Genomic DNA, 23,592 nt, shown 5'->3' with positions numbered 1-23,592 from the left:
AAACATTCCTAGGCTATGTACTGATGCCAACTGACAATGTTTTCTCTGCACTCAGTGTTTCACTCACTCTCAAAGACAATTAATGATGTCTTTGTATCCAGCAAATTCTACCTAGGGTACCTCCCTGTTTATCTACACTCTTGATGACTGACATGTATTGCATCACCGTGAAAATTCTGCTTGGATAAAATCACCGACTCATTGTTATAGATGACAGTTTATCTGTAGAACTATATAAATATGTTGTCCTTGACATTAGTGGCCCCATTCACCCCATTGAAATCAACGATGAGAGAGATATTTAGATTGATAAAAATGTGATGTAGAATATATCTGCTGATACATATCTGCTGACGTCAAAAGCCACAATTGTTGCTCTAGTTCGGAGGCAGCAATTAATTGCATGTGGTACAATGGCAGTTTGCCCCAGCTGGTTGTACACAAAAGTAATTGTATGTCCTGGTTAACTCTAGTCTAAGTATCGTAACTATCAAATGTTGATGGTCAGTGCTAATCTAGATGGCTAACTTCTGGCTAATGCAATGTAATTGGACATCACATTGAAACAGAAGAAGAATTTATTGCTGTTAATGGTCCTCAGTGTGCGTGTAATCGAATTCAGCTGTGGATCAATGCAGCTGAGCCTAAAACCTCCTTCGGCATATATGTGTCATGAAGTTGAATTGAATGCACAAGCTCAGACTTGCTTCAGTCTGTCGCCACATAATGGAATCAGAATGGTGACCAAGCCTGAGGGGCTTGAGTGAGGATTGCAGTGGACTGCAAAGATTAAGAGGCCTACGTTTCTCTTAGGGCTCAGACATACCTATAACGTTTGCTGGCCGAGAGTACAATAGCACCTCAACCTGAGTGCGCACCAATTTTACATGTAGAATTGCATGACAAATGTTGTGTACAGCAGGTGGTCCCTAAAACAAAGTGTGCCGAACGATCGTCAGATGAACACTTGATCCACATTCGGTGCAATTTGTGCAAGCCTTGTCTGGGACAAACTGAGATACGACACCAGGCCTTGAAAGCAACACAATTCAATTGTGAAATTATTATTGAAGCAGAAAGCAAAGTAACACAGTAAATCCTACCAGGTTAAGTGTTGATGTACAGATATGGGGACAGACACAAGTGGAGTTTTATGGTTATTGTGCGGAGACGTGAGTTGAGACTGCACAAAGGTGAAACTGCTCAATAAAATGCTGCTAACTCAATCAGGACACATACTAAAACCAAGTATTTGGTAAACAAATAAGAATCCAGATGGGAAATTACAATTTCTCAATGGCATGCAGAAAGACATAGTCAGCAAAGTGTTCACACTAAAGTATTGCCAGGAAGAGAAACAACTGAAGCCAAACCAAAAGTAACTTAAAGTCCATCTGAATGCCTGACAAGATCTAACGCTTGAAGAAAACGTAATCCAATAGCATACATCTACAAAGGAAGCTAATGTAGTTTAATTTGTAGAGCATTTTCAGAGGGTCAGCATTTCTACCTACCTGGAACAGATTCTTATGTATTCTAGCTATCCTTTATTAATCTGGTCCCCATTGACAAAATAGACATAAATTTGTTTTAAATGAATCGGGATTAGGTTGTTGCCACTTATGCTCCATTCAACTGAAGCACCTCTCCTGAAATGACCTTTCTTAGCCTCAAAATAAAGCAAGTGATGAGGGACACCAGAGACACCCTTCTTCAGTTCTCTTAACAGTCTCCCCGTCAGGCTCAGGCATGGAATCGAAAACCCCTGCTATTATCATTTGGAAAGCCTGATCTCTTTGACCGTGCTCTCTCCCTACCTGGGCCATTCCTCTGCCACTGATTACAGTCCTCAAGGGACTCTCATTAAGTCTTTGCTCCAATTAAGCTGCACTCATTTTCCCGCTTCGTAATCCCTCCACGACTCCAGTCTTCCAAATCCTTCAACGGCGGATTATTCCAATCTGTGGGTGGGCTGCCGTCAGAAAACGGCAACGTTCGTGAGCGTTAATAAGGCATTGAACATTTGTTGGTTCGTCAACGCCCACTGACTGTACTTGTTGGATGGGCAGTCTCAGTTTTCATTTGAAATAAAATAAGATTTGTTTGTTTGTTTTTCGAGAGCATTGTCACTTCTCAGGTGAACTAAGCTATAAAAAGACTCATATTTTGACTTGCTGAAAACAAAGGGGGAAAACACTTCACACTCATGCTCTGAAATACCGGGAACTGTATAATTGTGTTGTGCAGACAGGCCTTTGCCTCTTTTGTCTAATCATTTGGACAGGATATTGTAGACTTATGTCCCAGTCAAATGCCTTTCTGCTTCGTCAAGCTCAGTTTAAAAAGTTCTACCAGAACTTTAACGTGTCCATTTTGGAGATTTGTTCTGCTGACCAATTCGGAGATTACAAGGAAAAGCTTTCCGCTCGAAAGCCTCCACGAAGTTGAGTTCCTACACTGCTATCAAAGATTGCCACATTGGGCACTTACTGTGTGTTTCCTGGATGACCAACAGCCACCCACTTTTAGCCTGCACAAGGAGAGACTTCATTTCTGTATCTTTAATACCAGTATACAGATCGATGTGTGCAAATCAGTAACAGAACTAAATATGACAAAGACACTGTTGAGAGAAGACCGAGCAAGTTATTTAGGTGGTGTTGAGCAGCACTAGTTAAGATAGTAGATCAGGTTTCTTTCAGCACAGGTGAAGGAGAAGATTGGATCCAGAGGTATATTTACGAATTATAAACGGTGTGGTTTAGCCTTGAATGCTGATTGTCTGACAGCCGTGGAAAATCAGACCATATACCACGGGTATGACAAAACGTTTATTTTTGCAGCTCTACTTACATTGGTAACCAGTTTGAGGTTAACCTCTGAGGTTTGTGATATATGCCCAATATACCACAGGTAAGGGCTGTATCCAGGCACTCCGTGTTGCGTCATACATACGAACAGCCCTTACCCGTGGTATATTGGCCATATACCATAACCCCTCATGTCTTATAGCTTAAATATACAGATGCAGAACAAGTATGAAAAATAGTTGGCAAAATACTTAACTTGGTTGAAAAACAATAAGTTTACTTGGCCAATACCAAATGTTATCTAGACTATGCATAAACATTTGTTCTTCACATTAGAAAACATAATGTTTTATGGGACTAGCGATAGCATAGTTAGGTTAGCAAACATTAGCAGCAGACTTTGCTCTCCATTACTCAAGAGTAAATTGTGCCGATTTATTAGCACATTGAACCATGTTGCGTGCCGTAGTGTTAAAGCTTTGTGGGTTGTGCTGAAACAATGACATATCTGAATTTCTCCACCTTTATGCAGTTTCTCTATTGTCGAGAGTGTTATTAAGTGGAGACCTAGATGACTTGATAGTAGGAAGTGTGATTAACATACAGTATCAGTTCTTGTCCTCTGGGAGCAAACCCATCTCACCTCACAAGTTGTTCAATTAATTGTATTACTTATCACATTTCTTATCTGTTATCAGGTTTATCTACACCTAGGACTGATAAAAGCAACATCATTGCTTTTCATTACTCTAACATTACAGTGAATTTCATATGAATGTAATGCATGGTAGTTGTGCTCACAATGTAAGTTGATGTCATCATACTGTAACTGTCTTATTAAGTATTTCTCACTGAATGATGGAATTCCTTTAACATGGCCCGGTGCCCTGGGTGGGCGGAGTTTAGCCATGTTAAAGGAACTCCACCGTTGATTCAAGTAAACTGAGTCTCCTCCCCTTCATTAGGAAGAGCTATAGCATCCTGAGTCGACTAAAATAAAATGGATTGATATGAATAATCATATATGTTAATGAATGCATCCTTTCCCCTCCCATGACACTTACATTAGTAGCCAAAACATACAGTTAAGAGTTAAATCAGGATCTTCTTTCATTAAACCCTTTCCTTGGCCAGTTGGTCGGTCAAGAAATTAGGATTTAATGAAGCGTCCCTCGGCTGCCGTTTTTGGCAGAAAAATAATCAAGCTGCTCAAGCGTTTAAGGAAGAAACTCTGCATATGTCAGAGGTCTTTTCCTTCTTCGACTTAGCGGCCTTCCTCTGTCTTCCTTGGGCTGACAGTCTTCAAGGATGTTTATCTTGGTTGGTTGGGCTTGTTACTGCTCAGACCTGTGCTATCACCAGAAAACTCCCACTGTATCTCTGATTACATTTGTTCTCTTTTTTTCATTGCAGACATTGGAATCTTGGAATAAGTGACCTGTGAATTCCGTTGGCACTGGGGATTTTTAAGGACTGCTCAACTACTCTTCAGTCACACTGTATGGACATCTACTATCAGAGGCCTTGCCAGGTAAGGAAATAATGTTTTTCTTAAAAAATTAAAAAATAAATGTACTCATATTTACTGTAAATTCTCCAACACATGTTATTTTTTGATGGGTCAAGGAATTTCCTTGTCAACAAACTGATTATATGTGGGGCATTACATGGGTAATATGGTTATGGGCAGCAGGTAGCCTTGAGGCTAAGAGAGGTGAGGCAGCAACCAGAGGGTTGCCAGTTAGAATCCCGAGAAGTGAGCTGGCAACCAGAGGGTCGCTGGTATCAAATCCTAAAAAACAATGTATATATATGTGTGTGTACAGTATGTATGTGTGTCTTTCAGAGGGGTTGTTTTAAAAGTAGAATTCGATTGAACCTTTTGTGCAATTGACCATTAAAGTAATTTAATGGTTCAGGTTAACTTAGACTGACTGACTAGTTAGAACTGGAATAGATACAGTACACGGTTCACCCCCAGCTTCTTTAGAAAATTGAGTTTACTTCACTTGATCTTTGACCTTATCCTCTTTACCACTCCTTTGAGGCCATTTTCCTCCCAAAGGGCATACAGTACATGACATATGATTACACGGAGGTGTCAAACAGTTTCAAACGCTAACCCTGTGTTGCATGTGCCTGGCACAACAGAATTCCAAACAGGGTTCTGAGTTCTCTGAAGTTTTCCCACCCAAGAAAATGTTGTTCTCTGAAACCCTTCAATCGCCGTGAGGCTTAAACACAATTAGACTTATTTTCTTCTCTCTCTTTCTGCCCATCTGATTTCTACTCTCTCCACTTTAAGTCTAATATTGTCATAATGTAGCAGTAGAACCCTGAGTGCTCTCTCAGATCACTCTTACAGCTTATCAGTGGAGTGGTCCCGCTTGAAATTGGGTCCCTCTAATTTAGTTGAACTACATTCCTACTCAGGGTTACATTTCAATTGGAAGGAAGAGAAGGAAACAGACAGTGTCTGCCATGTCATTATGTGCATGTGTTAAAGTTGTTGTCTGTGTTTTTGTTCAAATATTGAGCTAAAGTGTTGCTATGGCAGATTCTGTTGAAGATAGCAAGTATTGAACAATATTGGACTGTGGCTATGCTTTATTGGAACCAATATAAAGGCTGGATTAAGCCATTAAGGCCACATCTGCCATCTGAATTTATTTTTAATTTGGTGAACTCGGCCGCATATTGCTTTGACGTTTTAATTAAGTAAGGGCTATAAAAATGATTACTACTACCGGGTTGCAGAGAACCAGTGTTCATAACACTGTAGAGAATGGAGAATGGGGAACCAGTGTTCCAAAATGACGCCCCCATGCCAAGTCTATTTCCTACCACAGAGAATTGAGATGACCTCTTTTTGTACATTCAGTGGCACTGATTATCTGTGTGGTCTCATGCACTTCCCATGTCCCAGGGCTTTTTCAGTGGTTGAATATGGCATTTTAGTAACACTGGCATAGTGATCTATTCAAGGATTTGCTTCTGAGCCTATTACATCAATGCTTTTAAATCTATTTAGGAGTGTGTTTTTTTTCCGTCTTCTTTTTACGTTAAATCCCTCTTGAGATTTTCCTTTTTTTTATATAATGTTGCCTCTGGCATAAACAGTGCAACTGAAAATAGAAGTCAGTGGCTTTCAGATTAATTTGACACACAGAATCCAAACTTGAAACACAGGAGGCAAAACACTGTAAATAGGAACGGTAGATATGTATATTGAAGCGGGGAAATCCATTTAGCATATTAGGCTACATGCATTATGATATGCCTTTAGAGGTGAAGGACTGAGAGAAATGAACATCTTTTTGTTCGTACTGAGTGAAATTAAATACTGTACATATATGATTTCAGAGTGGAAGGAAAATGATGAAACAGTATGGAACGGCATGCCTTCTGGGGGCATTCACAGGGTATTTCAATCCTATCACAAAGTCTTGCCTGAAGAGACATATAGTATGATGGTTACTACTGGGACTTGAGACCATGCAAATGTTTATTTACATTAACCAGGTTTCCTTCCAACCATTTCATACAGATGAATTACTTGACGCATGACAAAAGTCACGACCGGCCTGATGGAAACAGGACATTCCCTACAATTTTATAACTGTCGACAGTAAGGTTGGGCGGTATCCAGATATTGTCATACCATCCTTTGCTCATCCCGGGATTTAGGGTATTACCAGCTTAGTACACAAGGTGGTGTCCCCCAAAAAATGCTAAAATGCCCATGACCAGAATGCTAACAAAATTAGCACAAGAAATATTGAATTTCCATGGAGGTTGCTAGCTAAATATGCTAAATAGCACAACGCGAATGTAAGCAAATTAAAAAAAAAAACAGGCAATCAAGCTCATAAAGTTATATATACACTACCATTCAAATTGATCAGAAATACAGTGTAGACATTTGTTAATGTTGTAAATGACTATTGTAGCTGGAAATGGCAGATCTGTTATGAAATATGTACATAGGCGTACAAAGGCCCATTATCAGCAACCATCACTCCTGTGTTACAATGGCACTTTGTTTTAGCTAATCCAAGTTTATAATTTTAAAAGGCGAATTGGTCATTAGAAAACCCTTTTGCAATTATGTTAGCACAGCTGAAAACTGTTGTTCTGCTTAAAGAAGCAATTACAACCGGCCTTCTTTAGACTAGTTGACTATGTGGACCATCAGCATTTGTGGGTTGGATTACAGGCTCAAAATGGCCAGAAACAAAGCACTTTTTTCTGAAACTCGTCAGTGTATTCTTGTTCTGAGAAATGAAGGCTATTCCATGCGAGAAATTCCCAAGAAACTGAAGATCTCGAACAACGCTGTGTACTACTACTCCCTTCACAGAACAGTGCAAACTAGCTCTAACCAGAATATAAATAGGAAGGGGTGGCCCCGGTGCACAACTGAGTAAGAGGACAAGTACATTAGAGTGTCTAGTTTGAGAAACAGATGCCTCACAAATCCTAAACTGGCAGCTTCATTGAATAGTACATGCAAAACACCAGTCTCAACGTCAACAGCGAAGAGGCTACTCCGGGATGCTAGCCTTCTAGGCAGGGTTGCAAAGAAATATCCATATCTCAGACTGGTCAATAAAAATAAAAGATTAAAATGGGCAAAAGAACACAGCCACTGGACAGAGGAACTCTGCCTAGAAGGCCAGCATCCCGGAGTCGCCTCTTCACTGTTGACGTTGAGACTTTGAGGCTGGTGTTTCAATATAAAACGCAACCTCTGTATATACACAGCTGGACTCACCTGCTCCTGCTTTCTACCGTTTTGCTATTTCCAAACAAACCCATGACTGGCTCATCTGTTCTGGGAAACTACGGTAAGCTTCATAATGTAAAATAACGTGACAGGTGAAATGAAGAACGCAATCTGCTTTATCTCCTAACGTATCACACAAGTTGACTGCAGGTTTTTACGTAAAATGTAGACACAAATATTAAAATGTATTGAAAAAGTAAAATAAATAGTTTTAACGGTATTGACAGTATGGAAAAACCATCCCGTGGCTTTTTCCAAATACCTCGGTGTACGGTATATACGGTGTACCTCCCAAGCCTAGGCGACAGAGAATTTGCTCGTTTGGCATGGTGTGATATGTGTCGGTACAATGAATAATGGACGGTGGAAACGTCTTTATGCGAAAACATTGATATAATAACCATCATATCGAAGTAAACTTGGAGTCACACGCTGATACTGTGTGTTGTGTGATCCTCTAACTCAGGACAAAATGCAGTTTATTAGGCTACATATTTAAAAAGTTCTGATTAAACTTTACTGGATGGTGAAAGTGCACGATGTTCCTATCCAATAAATGTCCAGGGTCTTGTTCCGGTGACATGATGATCGGTGCTTGGCTGCTGTTTGACAAATAAAAAGAATCTTCCTTTTTCGTCCGTAATAATTTCAATATATAGTTAGCACTGTATCTGCCAGCTATTGGCTATACTGTACCACACGCACCAAGACCAGAGTGGGAACATCTGCTATACACTGAGCCTACAAAGCATTGTTCTTTCCATGACATAGACTGACCAGGTGAATCCAGGTGAAAGCAATGATCCCTTATTGATGTCACTTGTTAAATCCACTTCAATCAGTGTAGATGAAGGGGAGGAGACGGGTTAAGGATGATTTTTAAGCCTTGAGACAATTGAGACATGGATTGTGTATGTGTGCCACTGAGGGTGAATGGGCAAGACAAAATACTTAAGTACATTTGAACAGAGTATGGTAGTAGGTGCCAGGTGCACTGGTTTGTGTCAAGAACTGCAACTCAATATTAGGAAGGTGTTCCTAGTGTTTTGTACACCTGGTGAGATGAAAATGCAATGAAAATGTTTTATTCTGTAAAGTTATTTTTATGTCCACTGCATGAGCACACACAGCCTTTTATCCAAAAATAAGTCTGTTTAAAGGAAAAATGCACAGATTTTAGAATATTCTAATGAAAATCTTTTGCCATTTGGATGGAAACCGAGTTAATGACGGCATGATGTCATATCCTCACCTTGCCAGGCTCACTCTATGGTCTTTGCTTATTTAACAATGACATTCACAAGATACTGTCATTCTCTTTTTGACAAACTGTTCTCCATGTTACAGTTTGCAAGGAAAGAAAAAAAAAAACATTATTTCAGCATGTGGATCACCTCAGTTTATGAGCAGGCTACATTAGAAAACTTGTGAAAGATATTCAGATCTGAAAGGCGTGTATTGCACTTATGTCAATAGGTGGTTTCTCCTTGGCCGAAGAAGGTACAGCAGTGGGGGAAAGCTGTCTGAACACTACTGATCTCCGGGTTAAGCTGCCGTCTCGGTCTGATGTTTTGAACCCAGCAGAGAGCTGCTTTCTAGCCTGGACAGCTGCTTTCAGGACCCTGGACAGCTCCTGTGTCTTGCCCTACTGAGAAACTGTCCACAGGCTCAGCGCTGAAACATTTTCTGTGAGCTGATCTTGTTCTAATCACCACAGCCTTCATTCTAAAGGCAATTACAGCCCTACTCTCAACAACATATTCCCTGGTGTTATTGTCTTCCTATTGGATTCTGTTTTAGCACCGTCTTCAGAAGTTTACAATGTTCTTAATAATCCACACAAGTAAGTTCAAGCCGACATTTTGCTTCTGTCCAGTGAAATGCTGTAGCAGATACTTGCATATGCTGCAGTTTTATAGACCAACGCACAATGTTAGCAAACACATCCACAGCTGCAGAACTTTCCGTTTGAAGGAACAGCTGAATTGCTTGGCATACATCAAGCATAGATGTCAACTATAAGTGTCTCATTGTTTGGGAAAGAGGAACTTGCACATTATTTATGGAACTGGCTCACCTTGCATATGGCCCAAGGGGGCCATACCAGGTAAACAACACATACCAGATAAACAACACATACCAGGTAAACAACACATACCAGATAAACAACATATACCAGGTAAACAACACATACCAGGTAAACAACTCATACCAGGTAAACAACTCATACCAGATAAACAACACATACCAGGTAAACAACACATACCAGGTAAACAACTCATACCAGGTAAACAACACATACCAGGTAAACAACTCATACCAGATAAACAACACATACCAGGTAAACAACACATACCAGGTAAACAACTCATACCAGATAACCACACATACAAGGTAAACAACACATACCAGGTAAACAACACATACCAGGTAAACAACTCATACCAGATAAACAACACATACCAGATAAACAACACATACCAGATAAACAACACATACCAGGTAAACAACACATACCAGATAAACAACACATACCAGGTAAACAACACATACCAGGTAAACAACACATACCAGATAAACAACACATACCAGGTAAACAACACATACCAGGTAAACAACACATACCAGGTAAACAACTCATACCAGGTAAACAACTCATACCAGATAAACAACACATACCAGATAAACAACACATACCAGGTAAACAACTCATACCAGGTAAACAACTCATACCAGGTAAACAACACATACCAGGTAAACAACTCATACCAGGTAAACAACACATACCAGGTAAACAACACATACCATGTAAACAGCCATGGAAATAGAATGAACAATATGGATAGCACTACATCAGTTGAGTGAGCGTATTGGGAAGTCTACACTCTCTTTTCTTCTGCACAGGTCTCTTATGATGTTGTCACAGTGCAATATGCAGGAGGAAGTCTAACCATAAGAGGCCCATTATTTGACCAACCAAGGTTATTTTTGTAAATGTCTGGTACTTTTCAACGTGGACTGTTGAGTCGTGCTGTTCATTGTGCTCGGAGGTTTTGTGTCAAGCTCTCAAAGTCCTCACAGCAATGTGAAACAAGGTGAAACTTAACTGTTTTGTTAAGAGGTACAGGAACTGCCGAAATGGAGGTGGGTTAGCCTAGCAGTCTGTTCCCCATTGAGAGCAATGTCAGAGGAAGTTCCAGCATGGATTCAAGGGAGAAGAATGGACTTAGAGCTGAATCATAAAAACATTCAGCTCCACTTTTTTTGTTAATTTTTAAGACTGAAATAGCAGATAGGTGAATATCTCAAATCAATTCAAATCAAATTTTATTTGTCACATACACATGGTTAGCAGATGTTAATACGAGTGTAGCGAAATGCTTGTGCTTCTAGTTCCGACAATGCAGTAATAACCAACAAGTAATCTAACTAACAATTCCTAAACTACTGTCTTATACACAGTGTAAGGGGATAAAGAATATGTACATAAGGATATATGAATGAGTGATGGTACAGAGCAGCATAGGCAAGATACAGTAGATGGTATCGAGTACAGTATATACATATGAGATGAGTATGTAAACAAAGTGGCATAGTTAAAGTGGCTAGTGATACATGTATTACATAAGGATGCAGTCGATGATATAGAGTACAGTATATACGTATGCATATGAGATGAATAATGTAGGGTAAGTAACATTATATAAGGTAGCATTGTTTAAAGTGGCTAGTGATATATTTACATCATTTCCCATCAATTCCCATTATTAAAGTGGCTGGAGTTGATTCAGTGTCAGTGTGTTGGCAGCAGCCACTCAATGTTAGTGGTGGCTGTTTAACAGTCTGATGGCCTTGAGGTAGAAGCTGTTTTTCAGTCTCTCGGTCCCAGCTTTGATGCACCTGTACTGACCTCGCCTTCTGGATGATAGCGGGGTGAACAGGCAGTGGCTCGGGTGGTTGATGTCCTTGATGATCTTTATGGCCTTCCTGTAACATCGGGTGGTGTAGGTGTCCTGGAGGGCAGGTAGTTTGCCCCCGGTGATGCGTTGTGCAGACCTCACTACCCTCTGGAGAGCCTTACGGTTGAGGGCGGAGCAGTTGCCGTACCAGGCGGTGATACGGGTGGTGCTGTGCCTTCTTCACGATGCTGTCTGTGTGAGTGGACCAATTCAGTTTGTCTGTGATGTGTATGCCGAGGAACTTAAAACTTGCTACTCTCTCCACTACTGTTCCATCGATGTGGATAGGGGGGTGTTCCCTCTGCTGTTTCCTGAAGTCCACAATCATCTCCTTAGTTTTGTTGACGTTGAGTGTGAGGTTATTTTCCTGACACCACACTCCGAGGGCCCTCACCTCCTCCCTGTAGGCCGTCTCGTCGTTGTTGGTAATCAAGCCTACCACTGTTGTGTCGTCCGCAAACTTGATGATTGAGTTGGAGGCGTGCGTGGCCACGCAGTCGTGGGTGAACAGGGAGTACAGGAGAGGGCTCAGAACGCACCCTTGTGGGGCCCCAGTGTTGAGGATCAGCGGGGAGGAGATGTTGTTACCTACCCTCACCACCTGGGGGCGGCCCGTCAGGAAGTCCAGTACCCAGTTGCACAGGGCGGGGTCGAGACCCAGGGTCTCGAGCTTGATGACGAGCTTGGAGGGTACTATGGTGTTGAATGCCGAGCTGTAGTCGATGAACAGCATTCTCACATAGGCATTCCTCTTGTCCAGATGGTCTTGATATATCTTTGGGTTGACTTTAGAATTTCGAGCAGTTACTCTCTTAGATATCCTTTTGATTGTGCACATTGTTGGATAACAACAGGTTGACAGACAGAGGAACGAGCTAAGTGCTTTTCCACATTTTCCTTTGCAATCATTTGCTATTCACAAGACTGCATTCATTTCCATGAGTTCAACTCGTGTCCTTTGCCTTTATTAGTAACTTAGAAACTACCGATATAGACATTGTGACAATTTCTCAAGAAGCGAACACATTCATTTGGAATGCTGTTGCATGAACAGTCACAAATATTATATCAGGACTACAGTGAACTCGGTTTGACTGTGAGCTAATGTCTTTAAGACTCAACTCTCACAGGTTGTCACATGTAGCATTGCAACACGACTTCCTTTGCCTCTAAGTAGACCTTTGGTGTGTGTGTGTGTGTGTGTGTGTGTTTTTGTTGTGACATCATGAGAGGGATGACTCGCGACAACATCTCCCGTTAGCACAGAAGACTTTCATGTGATTACACTTCTCCTCACTACCTCAATGTTTAACAGAGGCACAAAATGGCGGAAGCCATTACCCACCATGCTGTGCTGTTTCTCACCCCCGGGCTCTTCTTGCTCTCCCCCATCTCATCCTTATTTTAATTCTCAAACGAGCCATGTTTTTTTCTTGACAAGGGTGAATCAAGCACATCATAATTGTTTCTCTCCCTCCTGCCTTTGTCTCTCTTTCTCTGTGCTCTTAAACTCCCCTTGTTTCCATTAGCAGCTACACAGTGTATTATGGTCGCTATTATCTCACGCTGGGTGTGATTGGCGATGGAGTTGTACAAAGCAAAGCACTTCTCCCTTGTCCATGCCCATTGCAATAAGTAGAACCAGGGCCATTTCCCCTCAAAACCAATAAAACCTACTGTCAGCTCCTTACACTGTAAATACTATCCCTTTCTTCTTTGTCATTACGTTGTGCCTTGTGGAGGTGCTGTTGTTGTAGATGGACTAATGGTGTATGATACCCAGCGGGAGTGGTTGTCCATGCCTGTTCTGTCAGGAAAATGATGTTAGTATTCTGAATGAGGGAAGATGCCTCATGTATTCTACCTCAGAACAGCCTCAATTTGTTGGGGCATGAACTCACCAAGGTGTTGAAAGCGTTCCACAGGGATACTGGCCCATGTTGACTCCAATGCTTCCCACAGTTGTGTCAAGTTGGGTGGACATCCTTTGGGTGGTGGACCATTCTTGATGCACACGGGAAACGGATGAGCGTGAAAGACCTAGCAGCGTTGCAGTTCTTGACACACTCAACCGTTGCTCCTGGCACCTACTACCATATTAGGTTCAAAGCCACTGAAATGTTTTGTCTTGCCCATTAATCCTCTGAATGGCACACATACAGGGAAAGGGGAAAGGGGGATACCTAGTCAGTCGTACAACTGAATGCCTTCAAATGAAATGTGTCTTCTGCATTTAACCCAAATGGCCCTATTCTAGAAGTAATGTTTTAGCTACACAATATGCATAATGGCCCTATTCTAGAAGTAATGTTTTAGCTACACAATATGCATAATGGCCATATTCTAGAAGTAATGTTGTAGCCAGACAATATGCACAATGGCCCAGTTGTTATAGCAGTATTAGTAGTAGATTTGGTACCTCTTTACAACAGTAAAAAAATTGCGACAGAAACCTATTATAATCAACCTCAATTCCACATAGAGGTAATAGCTCAACTGCTTTCATCATTTCCACTACACAGGAATTTCCCTAGGAAAGTGAAAGTGAAGTACCCTAACGATATAACTCCAAGTAATTAAGTTTTCCCGAAAAAACTGAATGCCTTCAACTGAAATGTGTCTTCTGCATTTAACCCAACCCCTCTGAATCAGAGATGTGTGGGGGGCTACCTGAATCGACATCCACGGCGCCCGGGGAACAGTGGGTTAACTGCCTTGCTCAGGGACAGAACAACAGATTTTTACCTTGTCATCTCGGGGATTCAATCCAGCAACCTTCTGGTTACTGGCCCAACGCTCTAACTACGAGGCTACCTGCGCCCTCACAATCCATGTCTCAATTGTCTCATGGCTTACAAATCCTTCTTTAACCTGTCTCCTCACCTTTATCTGCACTGATTGAAGTTGATTTAAGTGGTGACATTAATAAGGGACCATAGCTTTCACCTGGATTCACCTGGTCTTATGTCACCTATGTCGTGGAAAGAACAGCTGTTGCTAATGTTTTGTGCACTCAGTAGTTACCCAACCAAAGCTAAGAATAAGAGATGGATCGCTATTGAGAGATCTTCTGTAATTCAATGTACATATTGGAGACACTCTTTAGGTAGTCATCAGTCATGGTATGACATTAGAACAGTGAAATAATAGAGTCCACAAACACAATGTATTTACCACTATTCACGTTGTTTAGCTCTATGAATCGTATGATGAAGTACCCGTAACAGACATGTTGCATTATATATTTAAAAAATAATTGCATTCTCCACTATAGCAAGCTCCTGATCTCGCAGGTTAATGGAAGCACTGCTGTAGACACGCAGAGAGGAAAAACAGGAATCGCCCACAAGTAATGAAACACCATTCAATCTCTTCTCATTGTGACTCTTTTGAGTTTCCCTTTAGCGAAAGCTTATATCTTAAACCTCCTGCTCAATAACTAAATTCTGCTCTTATCTCAGGTGGGACAGTAAGATTTAGAGTGGAGAGGGGAGTATCTCCCCCCTCTCTCTCTATCTCTCCCTCTCTGTCTCTTTCTCCCCCTCCCTCTCCATCCTCCCTCTCTCTCTCTCTCTCGCTCTCGCTCTCTCTTTCTCTCCCTCTCTCTCACTACCCCTCTCCCCCCCTACCTCCCGGGAGAGATACGTCTGTGGTGGGATTGTAAAGAAATATGGAGGACAGCTATCAATGATTTCTTTGCGAGATTACAATAGAGACAGACGTTAATAACAGGACCCAGCATGTGACATTGGATGGTTTATTGATAGGGCCACAAAAGGCATTGAAGACACAAGGCGGGGGTGACAAATTGTTGCACGGCTAAAGTATAAACTCACAGGAAGCTTATAAATGGCAGCAACGTGTCTATTGGAGCATCGATTTTTTACAAACAAAAGTTATTTCATCACAAATGTTTTTTCACTTTTTATTCTCTATTACGTGAAAATTGTTAAATAGACCAGGCCTACACATCCTTGTTCTGCACATTTTGACCCAGTCGATATTATCATAGAAACAGGTATGATATGTTATGTTCAGTTCTCATCATTGTTATTTCTTTCCAAGACATCTCTCCCTTTTATGCATGGGATGATGTGGACAGTATCATCTCATTAACTAAGAAGATGAATGGGGGATAGCAATGTTGTCCACTCCATCTTTGCAACAAAGAACCTAAATACAAATCTGATCGCTTTGAATAAAGGGACGAAGTGCAAGTAGTGGGTGGGTGTTGATGATTAGGATAAGGTTAATGCCCTGCAGGTGTAGCTACACAATATGCATAATGGCCCTATTCTAGAAGTAATGTTTTAGCTACACAATATGCATAATGGCCCTATTCTAGAAGTAATGTTTTAGTCACACAATATGCATAATGGCCCTATTCTAGAAGTAATGTTTTAGCTACACAATATGCATAATGGCCCTATTCTAGAAGGAATGTTTTAGCTACACAATATGCATAATGGCCCTATTCTAGAAGTAATGTTTTAGCCACACAATATGCATAATGGCCCAATTCTAGAAGTAATGTTTTAGCCCCACAATATGCACAATGGCCCAGTTGTTATAGCAGTATTAGTAGTAGATTTGGTACCTCTTTACAACAGTAAAAAACAATGCGATAGAAACCTATTATCATCAACCTCAATTCCACATAGAGGTAATAGCTCAACTGCTTTCACCATTTCCACTACACAGGAATTTCCCTAGGAAAGTGAAAGTGAAGTACCCTAACGATATAACTCCAAGTGATTAAGTTTTCCCCCCAAAAACCTTGCAGACATTAGATATTTGTGCTCAGATTTCACTCTGCTGTTTTTTTCCATTTGAAGTTTTCTCTGCCCGTTTATAGCTGTATTTACTCCCCTCCTTTGCTTTGTATTTTTAGATTGGAAGAAATACATGAAATTCTATTATTTTGTACTACAGATGGCTGGGAAATGTAAATGTAATAAATACATTTCTAAAACCGGGCCAACTTCCATCTGATTGATGTGCTGTGCACTTCGTTACAGTTGCGCTTGGCATTTGTTCTTTCCTGGATTGGCCTGCTTGTTTGTTGTCATACAATATTCAAGCCCCTGTTTTGGTTATTTGCATATTTACATTAATGTTTGCAGAAAGCTAACATGTGTTTGTTTTCTTGTTGGGTTTGTACTCTATAGGGTTAGAGAGCAGTATTATATACTGTAGAACAGGCAGACTATAATAGGAACATGAACTGGAAATTCCTCCTGCATTAACTATACAGTAGGGCTGTAGTATATCAAAATGAGATGTCACGACATGATATGTTTACTGACAATTCACTCCATCATAGGCCGGGATTCATTCTGTGGAGTGCTGTCGACCATGCGGTATTTAAAGGTAATTTCCGATGGAGCCGATCACTGCAGTGTTTACTGTGATTGCAATCTCTGCAAACATTGACTTGAAGAGCCGCAATGTCGACAAAAAGCAATCGGATTGAATCCCAGCCATAGTCTTGTTACCAATTTTGTTTCCATTCATCTGTCAGCTGAAATTGTTTTGTTTTTTTATCAACAAAAACAACCATTGTTGTTACAGAGTGAATGGTGTACCGTATCATTCAAATGGACAAAAGACCAATATCACATGGAGCACCAATACTACTTGCTCTCAGTATGTCCTGTCCTTGGTGTGTTGACACCCACTGGCTTGTTAAAGGTCAGCACACAGGAAGAAAAGACACATTTTTCAATGGCTACAGGGTCGGGTTGATTTATTTGTCCTCTTCGTGGGGTGGACGACCATCGCTGTCTCACAAAAGGCAGAGGAACTGGCTAAAGTGAAAAGTGGTGGCCCCTGGTGGGGAGCTGTGCTTTAGACCACACTAGACCACACTAGACTCCAAGGTCTCATACCTATTATATAACTCTTCCATTTCCAAGCAGAGATTATTTGATTCGCAGACATACAAATGTCAAGTATTTCTGCGTGAGCGGAGTTGTGGACACCCTGGGGGGAGAGTCTCTCTCTCTCTCTCTGTCCCTCCCTTCCTCTTTCTATTTGTGCTTTAGCACGCAGGACATGTCCTCCGCATTCTGAGGCTGCCGTGGTAGCGCAGCGTGGCAGTTGCTGAGGACGATGGCTGGGGGGCGTATTATGATGAAATGATCCCCGCCATCGCCCCTCGTCCCCTAGAGCGGGTGGATGGGGACAATGAGGGTGGGTGGAGGGGGGTACAGTCTCTATCAGGATGAGCAATGGTCAGGATCACATGAAGCTGTTAACCATTAACTTCCAGTGGTCTGCCTACCCTCTGGGGAGGAGATTACAGTTACAATCTAAGACGTGTCACTCTGAGATGGACAGGGTGATTATTTGACCCTTTGACAGAAGGGGGTTGGCTACCATTGTGACATACTTCAAATCCACCATACGTCTTAGTATGATTTTGTGGGATGTTGGAGTGTGCTAGCAAATCAATTTACAATAAAAAAAATATTTGCATGAGAAAAATCGTGGACTTACATGTCGAAAATATTTAACTGTACTAAAATACGTAACTATACTAAAATACGTAAATATGCTAAAATATACACTACCGTTCAAAAGTTTGGGGTCACTTAGAAATGTCCATTCTTTTGTTTTAAAGAGAAGCATTTTTTTTTGCTTATTAAAATAACACCAAATTGATCAGAAATACAGTGTAGACATTGTTAATGATGGAAATTACTATTGTAACTGGAAACGGCAGATTTTTAATGGAATATCTACATAGGCATACAAATGCCATTTATCAGCAACCACCACTTCTGTATTCCAATTGCACGTTGTGTTAGCTAATCCAACTTAAACACTTTAAAAAGGCTAATTGGTCATTAGAAAACCCTTTTGCAATTATGTTAGCACAGCTGAAAACTGTTGTCCAGATTAAAGAAGCAATAAAACTGGCCTTCTTTAGACTAGTTGACTATCTGGAGCATCAGCATTTGTGGGTTCGATTATAGGCTCAACGTGGCCAGAAACAAAGCACTTTCTTCTGAAACTCATCAGCCTATTCTTGTCCTGAGATATGAATGCTATTCCATGCGAGGAATTGCCAAGAAACTGAAGATCTCGTACAACGCTGTGTAATAATCCCTTCACAGAACAGTGCAAACTGCCTCTAACCAGAATATAAATAGGAGTGGGAGGCCCCGGTGCACAATTGAGCAAGAGCACATTACAGTGTCTAGTTTGAGAATCAGACACCTCACAAGTCCTCAACTGGCAGCTTCATTAAATAGTACCCGCAAAACACCAGTCTCACTGTCAAGAGTGAAGAGGCGACTCCGGGATGCTGGCCTTCTAGGCAGAGTTCCTCTGTCCGGTGTCTGTGTTCTTTTGCCCATCTTAATCTTCTCTTTTAATTGGTCAGTCTGAGATATGGCTTTGAGATATGACTCTGCCTAGGAGGCCAGCACCCCGGAGTCGCTTCTTCACTGTTGACGTTGAGACTAGTGTTTTGCCTTTTAAAATGATAAACTTGAATTAGCTAACAAATCAAATCAAATTTTATTTGTCACATACACATGGTTAGCAGATGTTAATGCGAGTGTAGCGAAATGCTTGTGCTTCTAGTTCCGACAATGCAGTAATAACCAACAAGTAATCTAACTAACAATTCCTAATCTACTGTCTTATAACACAACGTGCCATTGGAACACAGGAGTCATGGTTGCTGATAATGGGCCTCTGTACGCCTATGTAGATCTTCCATAAAACAACCTCCCATTTCCAGCTACAACAGTCATTTACAACATATTAACAACGTCTACATTGTATTTCTGATCAATTTGATGTTATTTTAATGGACAAAAAATGAACGGTGGTGTATAACCATACTAAACCACATAACTATCCGAAAATACACAGCTATACTAAAATACATAACTATACTAAAATATATAAGTATACTAAAACACATACAGCATGTATGCAATACGAGTTGTATCTTAAATCATTTTTAGACATCTTATTGAAGTCCTGTGTGTTTAATCTCTTTTGGACCACATCCAGTGAACTCTGCATGTCATTAGTGTGTACAAATACCAGACACCAGGAATATTTGAGTGCTAGAACATTTATTTTAGCTTTCCATAGTCAACCTTTAGTAGCTGTGGTGTGTTGGGCTTTCTCCTAACCGGCAAATGTCTGATATCATCTGTTCAAGATATAGCTGGTAGGCAGTGAGCAAGCAAGAATAGAAATATTTGTCATAACATTGCCCCGAGCTTACCATACAGTGCTTGTCAACATGACAGACCTGAGAGAATGCACAGGAGATGGATTGAACACATGTATAAATAGAGTGAAATACATGTGTAATGTGTGGGTGTGTGTGCACATACATGGGCGTGTGCTTGCAGGCGCACACATACACACAAGCTGTCAAGCCAATGAAACAGCGATAATCAAATATCATCCCCCATCTATGTAATTTAGAAGACGATCGAGCAAAATGCTCTTTCGAGGGATTTATGTTTATTTTCCAAACCATTAAAACCACATCAGTCAGGACTTCACATTTATATAGATTCGAAACTGTGACTATAAAATGAATGGGCTGAACACCGATAACGACTAGAGAGAAAAGCAGTGTCTGTAATGCAACATGAATACCATTGAAGCAATAAAACAACAAGCCTGAAGTATACTATATATTCAAAGGAATGTCATTCCACCTATTCAATAAGGATGCACACAGGACTGAGTGAATTCAACCCAATCCAATATTAGATTGAGTTAGATTGGAAGATGACTTTCTTTCATCTGGAAAACTTAAATCCTTAAAATAGAGGATTGGGAGTCTTTATCAAGGTGATCATGAACATGACTGTGAAGGATAGTACTTCTCCATGTATATATCTCATGAGAATACCACCTCAGACCTACATATTTCCATCAAAAGCCTGTCAAAATCCAAACACCTTTATGGTCGGAAGTTGTGTGTAATTAAAAAGTGCGTTACACACCACAGGCTGCTTTCCCCATCTGTTAATCACACAAGGAGGAGCTTGTTAAACATGTGCTTTGGCAATATGTTCCCTTCAAATACATTCCACATCAATGAGGATGACTTAGTTGATGCACAGTTGCAACTGATTCATTGTCATTGGGTCTATCTGTTTGCCTAGGTAGAGCCATGATTTACTTAGAAGAGCATGGGATTGCAAGGGGAGTAACGTTTCCAAGTATTGCACCACCACTTATTTATTTTTTCAGACATTTGTTATTCTCCCCAATTAACTATGATATTCTCTAATGAACGCTGAGTTTGTTTTTGCCCTCGTTATTATTCTATGTGATAACAGGAACTTTAGTTCCCTCCGAGGATATTAACAGAGGACCACCGGTATTTTGTTCCATAATTTGGAGAGGCACAAAGCAGGCTGGCAAAGCGAGCTCCTTTATTCCATTATAATGCTGTTACTGTTATAATGCAGGCACCTTTCACACCATGACATTAGTTTGTTCAAATCCATTTAACATTCTACAAAGTCATGATGCATTCCTAATACGGCAAACATTGTATTCAAAATGCAATTTTCGACATAACTTTTTGTTGTCTGTCATTGGTGAAATTCCAATACATGGTCAGTCTAAATCTTCTTTGAAGACGTTCCATTTTTGTTTTAATCAAAGCTTTTTTCAGACAGTAATTGGGCGATTGAGCAACAGTAGGCTACATTGACTACCCAATCAATGGTATTTTTTAAATATTCTAGTTATGTTCTCTCTTTTATTAACATAAAACAGTGCGTACGAATAACATGGCGACCAGAGCAATGCAACCCCATTAGTCTTCATGAAAATGTATCATGATGTACAAAAACAAAAGTTTAAGCAAAGGTGATATCCCACAGAAACAACATCACACTTAGGCTTAATGCTATGACGTTCATGTTAATTACCCACTCCTGATAAATGACGTTGGATATCCACTTGGATGTTTATGTGCTCATTCATCAACATTTCAGCCTGCTGTTGACTCAATGCTTTGTGCATATTTAATGTTGAATATACTCTGGTAAAGTTGTGTTTTTGGCATTTTGTCTGTTGTTCCTGAAAAGTAATAGGGTACTAAATCAGCAATTGATTGGAATAAACAGTAAAGCAAAAGTAGTTCAGATTCCTATTTCATGTCAGTTAAAAAATATGGTGCAAGAGCTGTCAAAGTCAGCCACTCTGACAGAGAAGCATTGTCAACTGGGATAATATATTCTTGCTTTTGGAGATTTTCCAAGGCCATGTTGTGAGAGATGTGGCAGTTTTGTCATTGAAAGTACATAGTCCTCCTAGCAAGGGGGAAGGATCAATTTCCTTCGAATATAACAAGAATAGCACATCAGCCACTTTCTTTACAAAGACTTCTCCATCCATGCAACACAGCATAGCCCTGTTCTAGCCGCAAACCTTCAGGGAATTATTCTGAGTGTTGGGTCTGTGGTTATTAGGGTCAGAACACATTGGAGTGCTATGCATTTAAGCAGTGCTGCTTCTGCAATCCAACTCAGTTGTACAGTATGTGCTGCTGCAGTTAAAGAAGCGTTCATTATCTTGTTCGAGTTGATGCCAATTGTCCTTATCTCTGTGAAGAACACGATGGCAGTGCATTCTGATTGCGGTGATTCACTCTTGAAAATTAGTGGCATTTCTCTTAATGCAAGACTTGCTTCTAGCAACAAAAGCATGTTAAGCATTTTTTTGTCTGGCCAGCCCTTCATTTTAAGTGGCTTCGCCCACGCAGCCATCTTAGAGCAAAGGGATTGGACGGTTGTTGCCAAGCAAATGCAATGAGGCAAATCTATGGAGGGGGAGGTTCATGGAGGAGAAAGCTGCTTGTGATGTCTTTACCAGCTGTGTACATTCGAACAAGAGAGACTGAATTGAGCTGGTTTGAAGATGCAGCGCAGCGAAACTTGAGCACATCAGCGGACTCCTTGACACATCTCATTATCTCAATAGCATAAATGCCAAGTTTGGGAGAGACTTGGCGGGGGCCAAACACCTCGCTGTGCAATTATCTCCTTATATGTTGTCATGCGCTCTTGTGGAAGGTAACCACACGGCAACCACTGTACACCAAACGGGGTTTGACAAACAAACATGCAACTGACACCTCCATGCTCCCCCTCTATTTATCTTTCCATGCTGTTAACCTCGTCCTTTGTTGCTAACAAACTGGTAGAATGATTGGCTCCGTGTAATATAGGCCTACAGTTTCCAGCGTTCATTGTTTCTCACCTCAGTTTTTCTAGTATGCCGTTCCTTACCCCGGTTATCTTCATTTCAGTCACTTCTTACTCCCACAGAGTATGACTTGCAGTCGTGCACTCTCGACTTACTGTATCAGACCCTGCTGTTACCCTCTGTGCCGTTCCCCACATTAAGATACATTTTGTGGACTGAAAGCCACCATATTTGGCAGAGTTCCAGCTCCACCGCAAAGGCAGGCCATGCTGGATGTCCCTGTGTTTCAGGGAGACTTTGAAATGGCAGGCGGTAGTAGAATGCCCTGTAAACGGTGACCATTTTAGGACATTTATTGTTTGATACATTTTTCAGCATGTTGGATGCAGTTTTTGTAGGATATTATTTTTCGGAAGTTACAATCTCTAACGTTGAATGGATGTCCTAAAATTATCAGTTAGTTTATCCATTCACATTTGAATTTTTTTGCAGAATCAAAAATTCCCGCATATTTTTCGCTTATAAAATTTGACCAATCACCACACTGTTTCCGCATAAAACAGTCAAATCATTGCAGTATTATCGCATAAAACTGACCCATCACTGCATTAAAAAAAGAGGGCTTGCAATTTCAACGAGTCACATCACATTTGGGGCGGCAGGGTAGCCTAGTGGTTAGTGTTGCGCTAGTAACCGAAAGGTTGCAAGTTCAAGTCCCGAGCTGACAAGGTACAAATCTGTTGTTCTGCCCCTGAGCAGGCAGTTACCCCACTGTTCCTAGGCCATTATTGAAAATAAGACTTTGTTCTTAACTAACTTGCCTAGTTAAATAAAG

General features: G+C 40.8%; 1 protein-coding gene across 1 annotated transcript in view; it reads left to right on the top strand.

The window, feature by feature from the left end:
- Positions 1-23,592, top strand: part of LOC135527077 (leucine-rich repeat and immunoglobulin-like domain-containing nogo receptor-interacting protein 2) — a 349,079-nt gene that overhangs the window by 127,134 nt on the left and 198,353 nt on the right. Inside the window, exon 3 of the mRNA XM_064955727.1 lies at positions 4,224-4,341. The gene's annotated coding sequence lies outside the window, so the exon portion shown is untranslated. The remainder of the gene's footprint in view (positions 1-4,223; positions 4,342-23,592) is intronic.

The sequence above is a fragment of the Oncorhynchus masou genome, chromosome 32 (genome assembly GCF_036934945.1).
Source record: "Oncorhynchus masou masou isolate Uvic2021 chromosome 32, UVic_Omas_1.1, whole genome shotgun sequence".
Classification (NCBI taxonomy): domain Eukaryota; kingdom Metazoa; phylum Chordata; class Actinopteri; order Salmoniformes; family Salmonidae; genus Oncorhynchus; species Oncorhynchus masou.
The sequence above is the reverse complement of the archived record's forward strand: the minus strand, read 5'-3'. Positions and strand labels throughout refer to the sequence as shown.